Source organism: Sturnira hondurensis, unplaced genomic scaffold (genome assembly GCF_014824575.4).
Source record: "Sturnira hondurensis isolate 20B ecotype Veracruz unplaced genomic scaffold, ASM1482457v3 Scaffold0008640, whole genome shotgun sequence".
In the NCBI taxonomy this organism is placed as follows: Eukaryota; Metazoa; Chordata; class Mammalia; order Chiroptera; family Phyllostomidae; genus Sturnira; species Sturnira hondurensis.
This window is the reverse complement of record NW_028081271.1, coordinates 22,798,774-22,816,228: the sequence shown is the minus strand read 5'-3', so window position 1 is coordinate 22,816,228 and position 17,455 is coordinate 22,798,774. Positions and strand designations below refer to the sequence as shown.

Here is a 17,455-nt window from a genome sequence, read left to right as displayed (position 1 = left end):
TATAATAGTTATGTAAAAAGAGACCGTCTAAAACCACCCAAAACTGCCAAGACTTTACCTTCAAGACAGAATCAAAGGATAATAACTCTATCCTTATATCTTTATATATTTTTTAAATAACACTTTTAATATTTAGACTCCAGAATTCTAAACACTTAAATCATAAACAGCTCTGGCCAAGTGGCTCAGCTGGTTGGAGCATCATCCTTGCACCAAAAGGTTGCGAGTTCGAATCCTGGTCAGGGCACATACACCTAGGTTGTGGGTCCCATCCCTAGTTGGGGAGCATACTGGAGGCAACCAATCAATGTTTCTCCTTTCCTCTCTCTCTACAAAAAAAGAAATCAATGAAAACATACTTTCAAAAAATCATAAGCAAACTGCTGCATGGAAAAAAAAGAAACCTGTGACTGTTAAATAGGCTTAATTCCAGATTCACTTCTGATCTTTATTAAATATACTCTGCCATTCTTATATAATAGTAGCTTGTGTATGCATACTATTTTGCATTCTGCTCTTCTCGCTGTATGTCATTTCATATATGCATGCCCCAAATTCATTTTCTAAGCTTCCGTTTTCCCTTCCCTGTTTTTAACTCCTCACTGCCATCAGTTTCATTCTGGCCATATCACTGCCCTGCTTAGAATCTTCTGGTTCTTCACTGTCTTTAGAATCAAAACTTGTGGCACAGAAAGCCCTTTCAAGCTGGCCTTTCCATTTAGCCCCCTCCTCCTGCACTGGATGCGGAGTGGTAGTGCAGACCTTGAGAAGCACTGCTGGAGTGCTCCTCAGAGCACTATAAACATATAGTGAGGGGTGGATGCACTGGTTCATACTCCTGTCCCAGAGCCTATAGCCCACTGCTCTGCCCTTGCGTGGTGCCATGTAGCTTGCTGACTTTGCTGGTCTAACTGGAGTAAAGATGATGATGAATGAACGAGTGATGCTTTTTGTTTTCTCCTCTGGTAATGTTTGCCCATCTTCTTTGGGAGTACCCGTCATTTTTTCTTGCTGGTTTGCATAAGATCTCTGTCACTAGTATTAGATATTGAAACAATCTTCTCTAGGATCTGTCAAGACTTTATCCAGACTATCCTTCATTGAAGAGAAATCCCCAACTTTGATGTAGGTATATTAACACGTTTTTTGCCTGGCTGTGCTTTGTGAGTTTTAATAATCATGCTTTATGATTGTTCTGTTATAATCTCCTCTGTGAAATTAGTCATCACCCTCTAGGATCCTACTTCTCTTATTTTATTCTGTTTAAAGCATTTTTTTCAGATGTTCTGTCATGTTTTCTGGAGTCTGACCCCCTCCCTGAGGGTAGAGACTAGCCATTATTTATCCTTGAATCCAAAGCACCATCTGACTCATGGTAGTTTGGTGGTGGTAGAATGAGTAAATTACTTCACCACATTACTGGCCATGTCCTTGTTTATGTTAAATTCTAGTAAGTCATTTCCTCTTACCCCTACAATGCCTTAGCAGAGAATTTCTACTCCCACAGTCTCTTCTGCCCACAGTTATTTGGAATTGGGACTCAGACAGAATGAGTCCTTTAGCACCAGATGATGGCCCCGAGAATTTCCGAAGCATGGGGTAGCCATGGAGAGTCACATATGCGATTGTCAAGGAGTGGGAGGTGGTCTGCAGAAAGAGGCAAGAGGAGAGAGACTGGGTTTTCCTTGATTCTTGACACATTTTCTGCTTCCAATCCCTCACTAAGCTTTGGATGTCTTAAGTTATCTCTATCTTTGTTTATCAAGAGGAAGCCTGAGTAGGTTTCTCTTCTTTAAAACCAAAGCATCCCAAAGATAGCTATTCATATGTTTTCTCCATAGGAGGAAAAGTATGTACAACTTTTACTAGTGATAGTAGTAATTTGTTCAATAAATATTTATTATAGCTAAGGCATCTTTTTATTCTTTTTTAAAATATATTTTATTGATTATGCCATTACAGTTGTTCTCTTCCCCGCCTTCATTCCCCCCCAACCCTGCACACCCTCCTCCCCCACCATTCCCCACCTTTAGTTTATGACCACGTGTCTCAAGTTCTTTAGATTCTATATTTCCCCTACTATTCTTGCCCTTCCCCCTTTCTATTTTCTACCTACTGTCTACGCTATTTTCTGTACCTTCTCCCCCCTTCCCCTCCTCCCACTCCCCTGTTGCTAACCCTCCATGTGTTCTTCATTTCTATGGTTCTGCTCCTGATCTAGCTGTCCTCTTGGTTTGCTTTTGTTTTAGGTGTGGTTGTTAATAACTGTGAGTTTGCTGTCCTTTCACTGTTAATATTTTTCATCTTTTTAGAAAAGTCCCTTTAACATTTCATATAATAAGGGCTTGGTGATGATGAACTCCTTGAATTTGACCTTAACTGAGAAGCACTTTATCTGCCCTTCCATTCTAAATGAAAGCTTTGCTGGATAGAGCAATCTTGGGTGTAGGTCTTTGCCTTTCATGACTTGGGATACTTCTTTCCAGCCCCTTCTTGCTTGGAAGGTCTCTTTTGAGAAATCTGCTGACAGTCTGATGGGCACTCCTTTGTAAGTGACTGTCCCCTTATCTCTTGCTGCTTCTAGGATTCTCTCCTTCATTTTAGTCTTGGCTAATGTAATTATGATGTGCCTTGGTGTGTTTCTTCTTGGGTCCAACTTCTTTGGGACTCTCTGAGCCTCCTGGATTTCCTGGAAGTCTATTTCCTTTGCCAGACTGGGGAAGTTCTCCTTTATTATTTGTTCAAATACGTTTTCCACTCGTGGCTGTTTCTTTTCCCCTCTGGTGCCCCTATAATTTGGATGTTGGAACATTTAAAGATGTCCTTGGAGGTTCCTAAGCCTCTCCTCATTTTTTTGAATTCTTGTTTCTTCATTCTTTTCTGGTTGAATGTTTCATTCTTCCTTCTGGTCCACTCCATTGATTTGAGTCCCAGTTTCCTTTCCATCACTATTGGTTTCCTGTGCATTTCCCTTCATTTCAATTAGTTTAGCCTTCATATGTTCCTCTAATTTGTGACTATAATCAACCAGTTCTGTGAGCATCTTGGGCACCAGTGTTTTGAACTGTGCGTCTGAGAGGTTCGCTATTTCCTGGTCGCTTATAGTGATTGGCTCTGGGGCTTTGAGTTCTTCTCGAGCCACATTTTGGACTGTTGGTGCCTGTTATGTATGAGGAGCAGAGCCCTAGGTGTTCACCAGGGTGGGGCAATTCAGTTGCTGGGTTGTGACGCTATATGTGGGGGCGGGGTCAAAGAGGAGCAATGGCAGTCCGTTCTACTGCTTCCTTCCGCTGGGGCCTGCACGGTCTGTCTCACTGCCCGCTCCCCTGCTGGTTTATCTGCGTGCGAATGTGTGACCAGGGTCAGCCTGCCGCCCTGTGCCCTCACTGGGTCCACCCGTTGCCATCCTACACCTGGGATCCATTCACGGCCCACTGGGTACCTGGGGTGGGGGATCTTTCCTGCCCAACCTGCCCTGCCACTGGCTCCGCCCCTCTTACCGGTCTGGCTGAGTGGTTCATTGTTGTCGGACTTCCGTATAGTTCAATATTCTGTGTTTTGGCTGTGTTTTTGTTTACTAAAACTTTGTTGTCTTTAAACTTGGTTGTGGGAGAAGGCACAGTGTTCCCACCTATGCCTCCATCTTGGCGGAAGTCCTCTTGCATCTTTTTATTCTTTTAGTGGCCACACAGATGTGGACTCACATGCAACTTGTCACCCACTGATCTCCTTTTATTCTCTAGGTGGGCACTGCCATGCTTACTGTGACTGAACTCACGAGGCCTCATGCCATTTGACTCATGTTTTTGAGTTAACAATGCTGATTGTGTATGTTGCCACATGAATTGTTACTATCTAAGGTGACTTTTAAATTCTACTTTATATTTACACTTGTTGGCATACAAAATGTTTCACATGAGAAAGGGAAACTTAGAGAGTAATTTGGTGTCTTGGGGGAAGAACCCCCCCCAAAAGGTAGAAATCAAGATCATTAATTTATTTGTATGTTAATTCTATTTCATTAAAAATATAATAAAATCTAACTAAATCAGTCTTCTATGATTTTACCTTTATAATAGTTCATACAGTAACTTGAGTAAATTTTTCTATTTAAAAAATTTTTATTATAAATTAAAACACAGATATCAAAACCTACACAAACCAGATACATTTCTTAATGAGTAATTAAAAGGCAGACACACTCTTGTAATTAACACCCAGGTGAAGAAATAGGACTTTGCCACTCAGGCAGCTACTCCATGTGCCCCATAACAAACACAGCCCCCTTGAGGTTAATTTTTAATTATATAAATGACAAAAAGATTAGGTAAACAATAGTGCAAATAATTTCAGAGAGAGTGTTTACTTATAGCGGACTAATTATTTACCAGAATAATCCATGCTTTTAATTTCAATCAGAAAAAAACTTGCTTGATTCCTCTTGTAAGGAAACTTGAAACTTGTTTACTAATAGGACACTGACCATTCTGCTTTTACCTTTATTAGCACTTATTTCATGCTGAATTTACTCCTGGGCCACAACTTTTTGTCTTTTCCAGTTCTTCTGGGATATCTTTTTCTTCTGTGCAGCCTCCTCTTCTGGTGAGAAACAGGTTACTCTTTTTCAGTGAGGACCATCGCAATGTGGCAGAGGGACCTCATGTGTGGGTTCATCCCCCCAGGAGCCCTAAGTTGTGTGCCACACCTTAGGAGCTTTGTTCACCTGGATGTGCTCGGTGACCAGAGGGTCTACATCGAAACCCTGAAGCTCAGCATTGCTTCCTGCAGTGTTCAGCATGTGTGGCAAAAACTCAGCTGTCTTTTTGGGCCACCGACCCTACACCCACTGTTTGGCCTGGGCGCACCTCTCAACTCCGTCACTTGTTGTAGGGACAGAATGGTACACATTGCTTCTATAAAGGGACACCCTTCAGATACTTGGTGGTTTTTCAGAGATGCATACCCTTGAGAGCTGGAAAGTTTTACAAGTGTTCTTAGTGTGAACATGAAGATTTGAACCTCTTGACATACACAATTTTGTGTGGTTTTCTAGGTCAAGTGAATAGTGAACCACTTTGAGAGGTCACCTCAGGCTGCTTACAGGAAGAGAGCTATAGGAGACTAAATTTTAGCACTTAAAAATGTTTTTAATACTACTTACCATATAAATAATAATAGTGGAATAATCACTACTCTATATAATTTATCGTGTGCTCTTTGTAGAGAGATGACAGAGAGACATATATACATTTTTAATTTATTATCCTAAAACATACTATATACATATATATATATATCTAGCTTTTTTAAATTATATTTTATTGATCATACTATTACAGTTGTCCGTATTTTCCCCCTTCTGTCCCCTCCACCCAGCACCCCCCACTTCTCAGGCAACCCTCCCACCATTGCTCATGTCCATGGGCCTTGCATAGAAGTTCTTTGGCTGCTCCATTGCCTATACTGTACTTTACATCCCCATGGCTATTCTGTGACGACCTACTTGTACTCCTTAAAGCCCCCACCTCCTCACCTATTCCCCTCCCCCTCCTTCCATCTGGCATTCATCAAAATGCTCTCTGTATCCATGACTCTGTCTCTGTTCTTCTTGTTTCCTTAGTTTGTTTTTTGGATTCAGTTGTTGAAGGATAGGTACTTGTTGACATTTTATTGTTCATATTTTTATCTTTTTCTTAGATAAATCCCTTCAACATTTCATATAATAATGGTTTAGTGATTATGAACTCCTTTAATTTTTTCTTGTCTGAGAAACTCTTTTTTTCATCATGTTCCTTCTTATATGTATCAAAACTCGTACAAAACAATGAGTTCTGGGTTGCAAAAGAGGATTTATTTATGCATCTGTATGTAGTCTGGGAAACGCTTTCTTGGCCCTTTGATTTTAATGATAGCTTTGCTGGACAGAGCAATCTAAGTTGTAGGTTCTTGCTTTTCACGACTTTGAATGTTTCTTGCTAATCTCTCCTAGCCTGTAAAGTTTATTTTGAAAAGTCAGCTGACAAGGAATTTCCCTGTAGGTGACTGCTTCTTTTCTCTTGCTGCTTTTAAAATTCTCTCTTTATCTTTAGCCATTGGCATTTTAATTATGATGTGTCTTAGAGTGGACATCTTTGCATCCATCTTGTTTAGGATGCTCTATGCCTCCTGGACTTGCATGTCTACTTTCTCCACCAAATTAGGCAAGTTTTCTTTCATTGTTATTTTCAAATAGATTTCCAATTTCTGGCTCTTTCTCTTCTCCTTCTAGCACCCCTATGAGGCAAATGTTGGTCCATTTGAATTTGTTCCAGAGGCTGCTTACTCTATCCTCATTTTTTTGGATTCTTTTTTCTTCTTGTTTTTTCTGGTTGGTTGGTTGTTTTTTTTTCACTTCCTTATGTTCCAAATCATTGATTTGAGTTTTGATTTCATTCACTCTACTTTTGTGTCCCTATAGATTGTTTTTATCTCAATTAGTGTATTCTTCATTTCAAACTGGATCTTTTTATGCTGTTGAGGTCCTCACTAAGTTCGTTGAGCATCCTTATAACCAGTGTTTTGAACTCTGCATCTGATAGATTGTTTATCTCCATTTCATTTAGTTCTTTTTCCGGAACTTTGATATGTTCGTTCATTTGGGCCATGTTTCTTTGTCTCCTTATTTTGGTAACCTCCTAGTGTTTGTTTCTATGTATTAGGTAGAGCTGCTTTGAATTTGTATTTTTGTAGTGTGGCCTAATATAGTAGATGTCCTGTAAGATCCAGTGGAACAGCTTCCCCACCACCCAAGCTGGGTACTCAAGGTACACCAATTGTGTAGTCTGAGTACACCCTCCTCTTATAGTTGAGCCTTGGTTGCTCTTGGCAGGTCAATGGGAGAGATTTACCCAGGCCAGTCAGCTGCAAGGATTGGCTGTGGTCACTGACCACCACTTTCTGCCCTCTGTAGAGGATCAGCTGTGCAGGGGCAAGGTGGTGGTTCTCCAAAGGTGGTTCTCCAAAGGTGGTGGCTCTCCAAGGTGGTGGTCTGTAGCTGTCCCATGGGCACTGGCCCTGGGGTTTCCCAGGTGGTGCAGGCCAAGGCCTGTGTTTTGTGTGGGGCCACCCTGCCTGAGCTATAAAGCAATCTGAGATGGCTTCTACCTGTGCTGGACTTGAAGATTCCCAGGCAAAGCCAAGCTGTGAATCTAGGCTGGCTGTTGCTAGTGCCTGGCCTGGAGCTCACTGAGGGCAGCCGTTGCTTGTTTGATAGGATTTAGGAAGTTGTGAAGCATGAGCCAAGGCCAGCCACTGATATGGAAAAGCAGTTTGGGTGGACCCATGAGTTGGGTGATGTGGAGTCTCAGGGGATCTCCAGGGTGGAGCAAACAATGTTAGCCAGGTTGATGGAGTCTCAGATATGGCATTAACTTTCTGACTCTGTGGCACTGATATGGGAGGGTTCAGAAAGGGACAATGGTATCTGCTCACCTTGGTGCCAGACATTTTGGTTCCTTCCTGTATGCCACTGGTGCCTTTCAAAGTGCCGTCTTGGTGCTGGAGCTCAGAGGCAGTGAGTCTGAGTAGGTGAGTCTGTGTGTGGGTTCTTTAAGAGGAACTCCTTGGGGCTCCACAAGTTTCTTCCACTGACTCAATCCTCACTGGTTTTTGCAGCCAGAAGTTATGGGGAATTATCTTCCTGGCATTGGAATCCTGGGCTGAGGGGCCTGGGTGTGGAGCTGAGACTCCTTGCTCCCAAGATATTCCTCCTGAATTTTTATCCATTTTACATGGATGTGGGACCAGCCCATTCCACATCTGTGCCCCTCCTACCAGTGTGGATGGATGAGGTTTCTTTAATTTTATAGTTGTTGGACTTCTATTCAACCTGACTTCTGATGGTTCTGAGTGATGACTGTTCTATATTTTAGTTTTAATTTTGATGTGGTTGTGGGAGGAGGTGAGCCATGTCTTCGTATGCCACCATCTTGACCAGAAGTCATACATATCATAGTTTTAATAAATCAGCCTCACTATACTTCTTCCAAGTGTTATCAGGCAGGGAAGGCAAAGATCATAGATAAAGAAATTTGCTCAAGGGACAAAGCTATAATTGAAATCAAGATGATTTGTCTAACACCCCTTTCTATTATATTCTGCCATGATAATTCTAAGTGGTTCTTATTTCTTCATTGAACAGGTTTGCCATAATCCATGCATGTAGTTCTGTTACTGTATGTTATTGAAAGTAAGAAACTTCATATTTTTAAAATTATATAATATTTCACTTCCAAGAATGGTCTTTTAACTTGATTCATCTTAGTAATACTTCTCTCGATTTTTTTGTATAAATTAGATAGACTGGCCCAAAGAGAGTATAACAATTAGAACTCTTATGGAATACATATTCTATCAAACACCATATTGAGCAGTTAATATGGTGAATTTCATTTAACCCTGAAAATAGTTCTCAGAGGTGGGAGTTATCTCCACTTTGTAGAAGAGGGCACACAGTGCTGCAGGGAAAAGGACCTGGGATGCAAGCCAGGTCTTTCTCTGGCCACAGCTCACACTGCTAGCCCCTCCAGTACACACCCACGGAACACACCTACTCACTTCCAAGTTCACTGATGGCATCTGAACTGCAGAGGTCTTTTTTCTTTAAACTTGTATATTCTTGAGTCACTAAATTGAAATTTTGGCAAAAAAGATACTAGATGAAGCAACCCCCCACACCCCAAGTCCTGCATGTGCTCCTAGGGCTGTGTCTCCTGGCCTTCTTTCCCTGATTTGCAATGCGCCAGGACAGGTGCTTTGGAGGAAACTCTAGACTACATCCAATCGCCAATAGAAAAGCCCTGGTGGGTGCAGTTTCTGTGACTTACAAAACAGGTGCATAGGAGAAGAGGCATTGCAACCATTGCATCATACTTATTAATTACTGTGGATATTTAAAAAAACATCAGAGTGTATTATGGCAGAGTGGCAATGAAAGAATAACTTTTTCAATGTGGACTCAGGTTATTTTAAATTTAGTTTGTGCAGCAATTTATGTAAACCTGCCTATTGATGTAAAAGGGCTTGTCTTCTTCTGCTTTCAAAGTCATAACTTAAATGACAACCAAATATGTTAAGTGGCTTTTGTGAACTCGCTACAGTCTTTGCATGCCCAGACTTGCCTGGTACAAAGTGTTCAAAGCAGACATGTGATTTACAAACTATGGGGTAATCAAATGAATACAAAGGAAAAAAAAAAGAATCCTCTACATTTCGGTGTTTGGTAGTCATACTTTAAAAAATATTGTAAGGAAAACCTAGTTGCTGCCATTTGCTTGACTTTTATCTCAAAGGGATTGAGATAAGTCATGCTACATTATTATCCAGCAATAATGTCAGCATAATCCTCTACCGGAAACAATGCTTGGACCTCCAAACCACTCTGTTTCTATTATGAGAGTCACAGAAACATAGAATGGAAAGGATCTCAAGAGATAACATAATTTGGTTTTCGCATTGGGCCTCTCCTGTCATTTCTCTGGGCCCATATTTCCATCTGAAAACTGGAGATATTATCATTGAAGGTTTTTAAAATGTAATCAATCAAAGTGAGTGACACCTAGGTATGTATTCATAGATGGCAATTTTTAAGCCGTCTTGTACTTTATAAGCTCTCATTAGCTAGCTCCATTTTCTGGCCCTGCAGAGAAAGCTAAAGAAATATGTACTCTGTTGGCCCAGAGGGAATAGTAACTCCACTCACGTCTGATTTTGCTCTTTAGAATGCTTAAATGTATAAGTTGGTTACACAATTGAAGAATATTGAACACCACCACCACCACCAAGGGTCATTACATTGCTTTCCAAGGGGTTCAAGTGATTTATCATTTAGAATCTGATCACCGCTGGGATAAAGCCAGTCTTATTCCCATTTCAAGGGAATGGACAAGTTGAGGCTTAGTAAGAGTAATGGTATGCCCAAATTCAAATAGATACAGCACAGATTGAAACAGGCTGGACCTCAGGTTTCAAATTCTGTGTTCTATCAGCTAAATCATTACCTAGTTCATTTCCTATCTACACTGGTGCTTTCAAAATTGTCTTGAAACATACAGAAGTATAGTCATGTTTTGATTGTATTAAACATGACTTTATACAAACTAAATCAAATTCAAATTTTATTTTAACTTCTTAGGAGAATGATGAACTACTTCCTTTTGATTAGCCAAAAATGATAAGAATAACAAGGTTCAAAAGAAAAAAGATTATTTGGATCACGAAGTGACTTCCCTCTATTCAGAATCGTTTCAAACTAAATTTCCAACAGCTTGAAAAGAGCAACATCAAGCTTCAGTCTAAACTGTCAGCTAGGAGAACAGTTTATTTGCCATGGTTGGTTAATACCTTTGGCTCAAATTTCTCCACAGCTATAATTAAGAACTACAGTTTCTAAAAATGTTGTAATCCTTTTGCAGCATACTAGATTTTCCAGGGTCTTTTTTTTTTTAATAAACAAAGAAAGGGTATATTTTACAAGTATTAAGTTGGCATAAGTAAGAATTGTTGTTAATTCTATTTCACCATAGCAATGGGCCAGAGGCCATTAACTAAGGCACCTAAGAAATAGCCAAAAAATGTCTAGAACCTTCAATAAATTAGAGTGCAACTAAGTAAGCAAATTTTTACTAAGTTTCCAACCACCTTATTCATTTATAACTTGTATATAAATGAAATCTGTTCTTGGATTGGCGTTCCTAAAACCCAACCTCCAGTCCTCTGCAGAAAACCTCACAGATCTTGAAGATGAAAAAGAGAAAGCTACCACTGATAATGGAAGTCTCAGGGAGAAAGGGAGCGACTTCTTTCCCCAGGAGATTTGCTGACAAAAGCCTTGACAGCCTTCATAAGGCACAGATACAGTTTCCTGCAGTTGACCAGGCCAGCATTCCCTCCCTTGCTATGGACTCTTGACATATTTCCTCAGTCGAAGTTGGTTTCCAATCAACATTTGATTGATTGATGTTTTACTGATACACAGGACAGTAATGGAATGTTAGGTTTTGCTTCGGAATTATAAACTGTGGAAGATAGTGACTTAAATTCATAACATGCTGCTGCAATGATTTTCTAACTCCAAATGTAGCAGTGGAGAAGTTAATGCTTAGAAACACTCGCCTGCATCACGACTGCTCTTTTACAAATGGGACTGGTGCGCAGGAGGTCGTCTGAATACCAGCCGCAGATCTGCAGATTACCTGCAACTCCATGCAGACCTGCGCCAGGGTTCTTCCCTTCAGGATTCGACTAGCTTTGCGTTTGCTGGCATTATCGTTAGGTACAATGAGTCTAAGAAATTGCAAACAATTAAAATACTGGTATAGCAGAACTAATTTGGAAAGGCAGATATATATCAAAAGAAGAAAAGGTAACATTTTCAGACTGTTCCTTGCAACCACTTTCATTGATATAAATTGAGATTTAATTGTTAAAAAAACATTTTGAAGAATCATTATATATTGAAAAAATTATAACATCTTAAAATATATATAGCATTCTATGTCCTGAAATATTTTTTTGGAAATATGCATCCTCCTTTTTATTTTTCTTTTTGGAGGGCGTTAATATGATCTAGCCCACTGGGGCGGGAACAGGCCTCCTGCCAGCAGCCGTGTGAGGGAGCTGTCTTGGAAGAGCTCCTCTGGCTGAATGTGGCCCCGGGTGGCAGAGGACATCCTTGCTGTAGCCTCAGTGGGAGACCCTGCGCCACCCAGCTACACTGCCCTTGAATTCTTCAACTGTGAGACAATAAATATTTGTTGTTTGAAGCCACTGAAAAACCAAATAAAGTATATGTTAATCACTTTCACAAAATACACCAAACTGCCAGCAAGAGCTACAAGAATGGTAGAATCAGCTCTGGCTGGTGTGGCTCAGTAGGTTAGGTGCCAGCCTGGGAACCAAAAGGTTGCCAGTTTGATTCCCCACCATGGCGCATGCTTGGATTTCAGTTGGGGGCCTCACATATCAGTGTTTATCTTCCTCTCTTTCTCTATCCCTTCCCCTCTCTAAAAAATAAATAAAATCTTAAAAAGAAAAAAAGAATGGGTAGAATCACTGGTGCTCTTTTTTTGCACTGGGGTTTGGAGCAGGAGAATTTGGGGTTTGGAAGCTGTTATTAAAACAGCTTTATTCCACAGGTCTGACTGCTTTCTGGGACAGCACAACACGAGGTTCAACCCAATTTAATGCAGTATTTGCAAGGAACTACAGTGAATAAAGGAAAAACTTGACACAAGAGAAAAGCAAGTTATTACTCATGTGTGTATTTTAAAATACTGGTCCTAAGTCTAAAATGCATTATTAACAAATACAGTATGCTACCATATGATTTTCAGAAATCGCCTTTTTGTGTCCCTGCCTTTGTACCTCTGTCCCTGGAGACATTTCTTTCCACTTCACCTTCACAATTCTCAATATTGCAGAAATTCAGGGCTGGAAGTTATTGTTCCCTTCTACTCAAATGTCAAACAGTAACTAAAAGATCATTATCTGTTATGGTCTATTCTCCTACCTCACAGAGATGAGACAATAAAAGCAGTGCTGGCCATGCCCTTTTTCAAACAGATACCAAACTACAGAATCACTCTTACTTTTAGGAGCTCCAGTGTACTTGATAATTTTCTTACGGGGAAGAGGTGACCTTCTGATTGCTGATGTTTCACCCAGGCAATGGAAGTGGTAGCCCAATGAATGGGAGTTTAGTTCATTGCATACATGGTACGATTCCAGAGGCCATTAAGGCTGCTTTTTAAAATTTATTAACTTTAGAAAGTGAGAGGAGAGGGAGGAGAGAGAGAGATTTGTTGTTTCACTTATTGATGCATTTGGTTGATTCTTTTTGTGCCCTGATCAGGGATTGAATAACAACCTTGGCGTGTCAAAATGACACTCTAACCAAGTGAGCTACCCGGCCCGAGCCAAGACTCTCCTATCTCTAAGAAGTACCACTGTTCTGTAATGTCTGAAAACTCGCTATCTTTCCAGTTACAGGCTCTCTCTGTTTATGCAGGACAACAAACCTGTGAGATGTAACGGTGATGTCAGTCAGTTACACCGTGAGAAGTGTGTTTTGGATTGCTGCAGCGGGTTTTGGTAGAGAACAGAAGGTATTGGGCACTGTGGGATGGAGCATGGAAGGAAGAAGCATAATGCTGTCAAAGGTACCTTTGGACACCCAGCCTGTATTTTAGTACTGCCAATAACTGGTGTGGAAAAAAACCAGCATCAGATTTACTAAGAAATTGATTTATAAATACTTTTTCTGTAACTTTAAAAAATAATTCCAAGTTTCTAGAAAAGTTATAATAGTACCCAAAACTCCTATATACTCTATATCCTCAGTTGGTAAAAGCCTCTCCTTGCTCTATCACTGTTTCTCCTCGTGTGGTTATTCATTATGCCTAGAGTTTGCTTAAGTTTGAGTTTCTGTCTATTATCACTTCCCTTTTGCCCAAAGAACTGCCTTTAGTATTTCCTGTACAGTAGATATGCTTCTGATAAAGCCTTTCAATGACCATTTATCCAAAAGTATTTTATTTACCTAAACACATTTGTGATAGCAACTTTAAATTTCTTGTCTATGAATTCAATATCTGGGGCATCTTGGGGTCAGTTTATATCAACTGTCCTTTCTCTTGACTGTGGACCACATTGACTCATTTCTTCTCTTAATCTTGAATCATGTTACTGTCTTTCTCATTCCTGTCATTTTTTGTTTTACATTGGACACTGTGGATGGTGTGGTGTAGAGATTCTAGATTCTTTCTCTCTCTGAAAAGCATTATTTTGGGCAGGACTCAAACTGCATCTCCTATGGCAGCAGCAGCTGAAAACTCTGCCTAGTCCTTTCAGCTTCTTAGCTGTCCGTTTCCCGCCAGGCTCTGAAGAGTCTCTGTAGGTCCACAGCTCAGGGGTGAGCCAAGGACTTGTTTGAATTTCTATGCAGATTTGGGGGTTCTCCCTCCAGAGGCTCACTCCTGTGAGGTTCCTTCTCACTTTCCAGCCTCCCTGGAATCCCTGAGCTCCTTCTTCTTCTCAAACCAATTCCCCTATAGCTTCCCACCCGAGCTCTAGCTACTCTCACCTGGTGGACTTGGAAATGACTTTCAGATGGAGAACCACATAAACACAAATCTCAACCGGTGCAGTCCCATCTTTCAAGGGTCAGCCTTCTGGTTTGTCTGCTTGTGGTTACTGTCAAATAGTTGTTTTTTATGTTTTGTTCTGAACTCATAATTCTCTGTTAGTCTGATATGATTACTCTGCTATTAACAGAAGCAGAACCTATAAAGTTTTTTCAAAAACATAAAAATAAAACATGGCCCTGACTGGTGTAGCTCAGTGGATTGAGTGCAGGCTATGAACCAAAGGGTTGCCAGTTCGATCCCCAGTCATGGCACATGCCTGGGTTGCAGCCCAGGTCCCCCGTAGGGGGTGCATGAGAGGCAAGTACACATTGATGTTTCTCTCCCTCTCTTCCTCCTTTCCTTCTCCAATAAATAAATAAAATCTTTAAAAAATATGGGTTCTATAAATTATTACAATTAATTAATTCAACAAATACTTACCAAGCATTTACTTTAGTCTAGTTACTATACTAATACTAGGTGAGAGAAAACATTTAGATATAAGATTTATATTAGATATGGTCAATTTGAATGGTCCTAGATTTTTAAATTTCATACATTCACTTCATTTTCTGATTTCTCCTTATTGGCTGCATCTTTTTTGGTATAACTTATTCAAACCAATGCAAATTTCAAAATAATACATTTACTTGTTGTCATAAATACATTACATTTGTGTAGTGTATTTAAAAAAATAAATCAGATTTGAGGCCCAAACCATTTGCAGTTAAGTTTAACAATGCCAACACTTGGTAGCAGTGAAAAATCCCCAACTTTCTTCAGTAGTTTGAAATTCATCAAACTATATTAACATAAAATCCCTGGGATAGTGCTACGCTTTCAAGAAGCTCTGGAACTAGTCAATGTCAAAAAGAAAAGAGGTCAACAACGCAATGCTCGTTCAGCATCAAATCTGGGGCTGAACTCCCCCCAATGGACTTGACAGTAAGTGGCCTCCCCTGTGACTTAGCCCATCATCCTACCTAGGATGTGGAGTGTTACTAATCTACATAAACTTTAGTTTTTTGCTATATCTAAATAAAATTAAGTAGAAAATACCTCAGTATGGAATCCAATGCTACATGCCACTCATTTACTTTGGGGTGAGAGGTCACTGCTGCTGCTAGTCCCCGTGTGCTACAGGGTAAACTTAGTCGTTTACTGCCGTAGTTCTCCACTTGGTCCCCATCCTTACCCTTAAATCCGCATTTTAGACCTGTCTGGCCCACAGACTTATAGGAGACTGAAGGGCGACAACAAGGTAGGTGGGAGGTTTTCTTGCTTTGTAATTCTGTGCAAGTTTGGCCCTGACTTTATCAGGGGGTCAAGTGGGAAACATTAAGACCGAGCCCATCTCTAGTCTCACTATTTTGCATACAGGTTAGAGGTCGGAGAGTAAGTACCCTTATTTCCATTTAGTTTTCCAGCACCTAACCCCATCTGAATTCTGTTATTAGAATTTAAGTCCACAGGCCATCCATGCATAAATATTTCATAACTATTTGTTGAATGAATTAGTTGGTTCCGTTCTCTTTAACTATATTTTCTAAGATATATTTGGCTTTATGATCTGAAATCATTTTCATTATCACTATTTTATCTGTTGCTTCTACTCAATACTAAAAATACTTCTGACAGGACACCGATTTTACCATAAACTCTGCGTTTCATTTTCTGATGAATCATATCAATAACCCCACCTGAAGCAGTGTGAGGTCAAGAGCAAACATCTGTGTCCTTCAGCGGCCAACCTCTTCCCTGAGTGCAGCTGGCTGGCATCAGCTGAACATCAACTATTTAACACACTCAAGCTGTGCACCCCTAGATGCTGAGCGGTGCTTACTGCTGAATACCTTATGCATTAACAACAACAAAAGAAGAAGAAATGAGGAAAAGGAGAACACCAGTGTGATTTACCAGTTTATTAGTCATTCCACTTTTCTTCCAAAGAAAATAGTTCCACTGAATCCTTGGTTGACTGGGGTGGGGTGGGGTGGGGGCCGAGGCAGGACGATCAGCTGCTGTTGCTTTGAAGTGTGGCTGCAGGCTCCTGTGCCTTTCCCAGCTCAGCTGTTGAAGCGGAGAAGGAACTTCAAAGAGCGACTTGCTGTTGTTCCTGCCAGTGGGGGTGAGTGACTCCCATCAGTTAGCTTTAGAGAAAAAACGAGGAATTCATCCAATCTCACTCCCAGGGTTTGATGTTCACCAAACAATCTACCAGTTTTTAGTTATGCCCGTCACTACCTAGTAGACCAGACAAAAACCACTAGTCAACTCCATTGTGATTTATAGTTACGTGTGCACACTGTCTTCACAAATCCTCTGAGGTGGCCAGGTTTGTAATTTTTCCATATTGTGCCACATGTCAGTGACAACGAAGCGAGTAAACGGCTCCTGCTAGATTACACTCTCTGCCCACGGAAACATGCAGTGTGTCTCCTAGAACAAAGCAACGTTTAAGACCATCTCCTTGCTGCTCTGCTACCCCCAGTCTATAATTATAACGGTTTACATTCCTTTTAATTATACATAGTTTTTCATCCATGTGTAGGCGGTGCATTCATTCGTGAGTTAAGAAAAAATCAGTCCATTTGGTCAATAATTCACCTTGCACAATATATACATTTTTGAATGCTATAATTAAATTTTAAAAGAACCCAACAATTCCCCTGACTGATTTTATTTGGTCTAAACCTTTTTATTTAAAATTTATATTACTTCACTTTACAATTATAAGGAGAAAAGAAAATAATGCTGAAATATTAACTCTTAGAATTAAGAATACTTTTGATTCCCTGGCTGGGTGGCTCAGTTGGTTGGAGCATTGTCCCATGCACCAAAAGGTTGCATGTTCAATCCCTGGTCAGGACACTCACCTAGGGTTCAGGCTGAGTCCCCAGTCAGGGGTATGTACAGGAGACAAACAATCAATGTTTCTCTCTCACATAGATGTTTTTTCTCTCTCTCTTTCTCTCAAAAATCAATAAACATATCCTTGGGAGAGGATAAAAAATACCTTTAATTCAAAAACTCCAATTCCTGGCCAGTTACATGGACAGTTAAACTTCCCTGCCACTATCTCCAACCAGCTGTAATTTAAATAAATATGAACAATTAGGTAAAACATTTCAATGTACAAAATGGTATAAGATATGAGAGTCTTCAGGGAAGCTTATTATGCTTAAAAAAAAAATGGAAGAAACCAGACAGTTACATTAAACATCGATAGTCACATGACCTTTAAAAGCAAGTCGCCAACACCAACACAGCACTGTCCGTTTACTTGGCAACAT

General features: G+C 40.3%; 1 pseudogene; it reads right to left on the bottom strand.

The window, feature by feature from the left end:
- Positions 1–5,785: 5,785 nt before the first annotated feature.
- Positions 5,786–5,885, bottom strand: LOC118993274 (uncharacterized; annotated as a pseudogene).
- Positions 5,886–17,455: the final 11,570 nt, after the last annotated feature.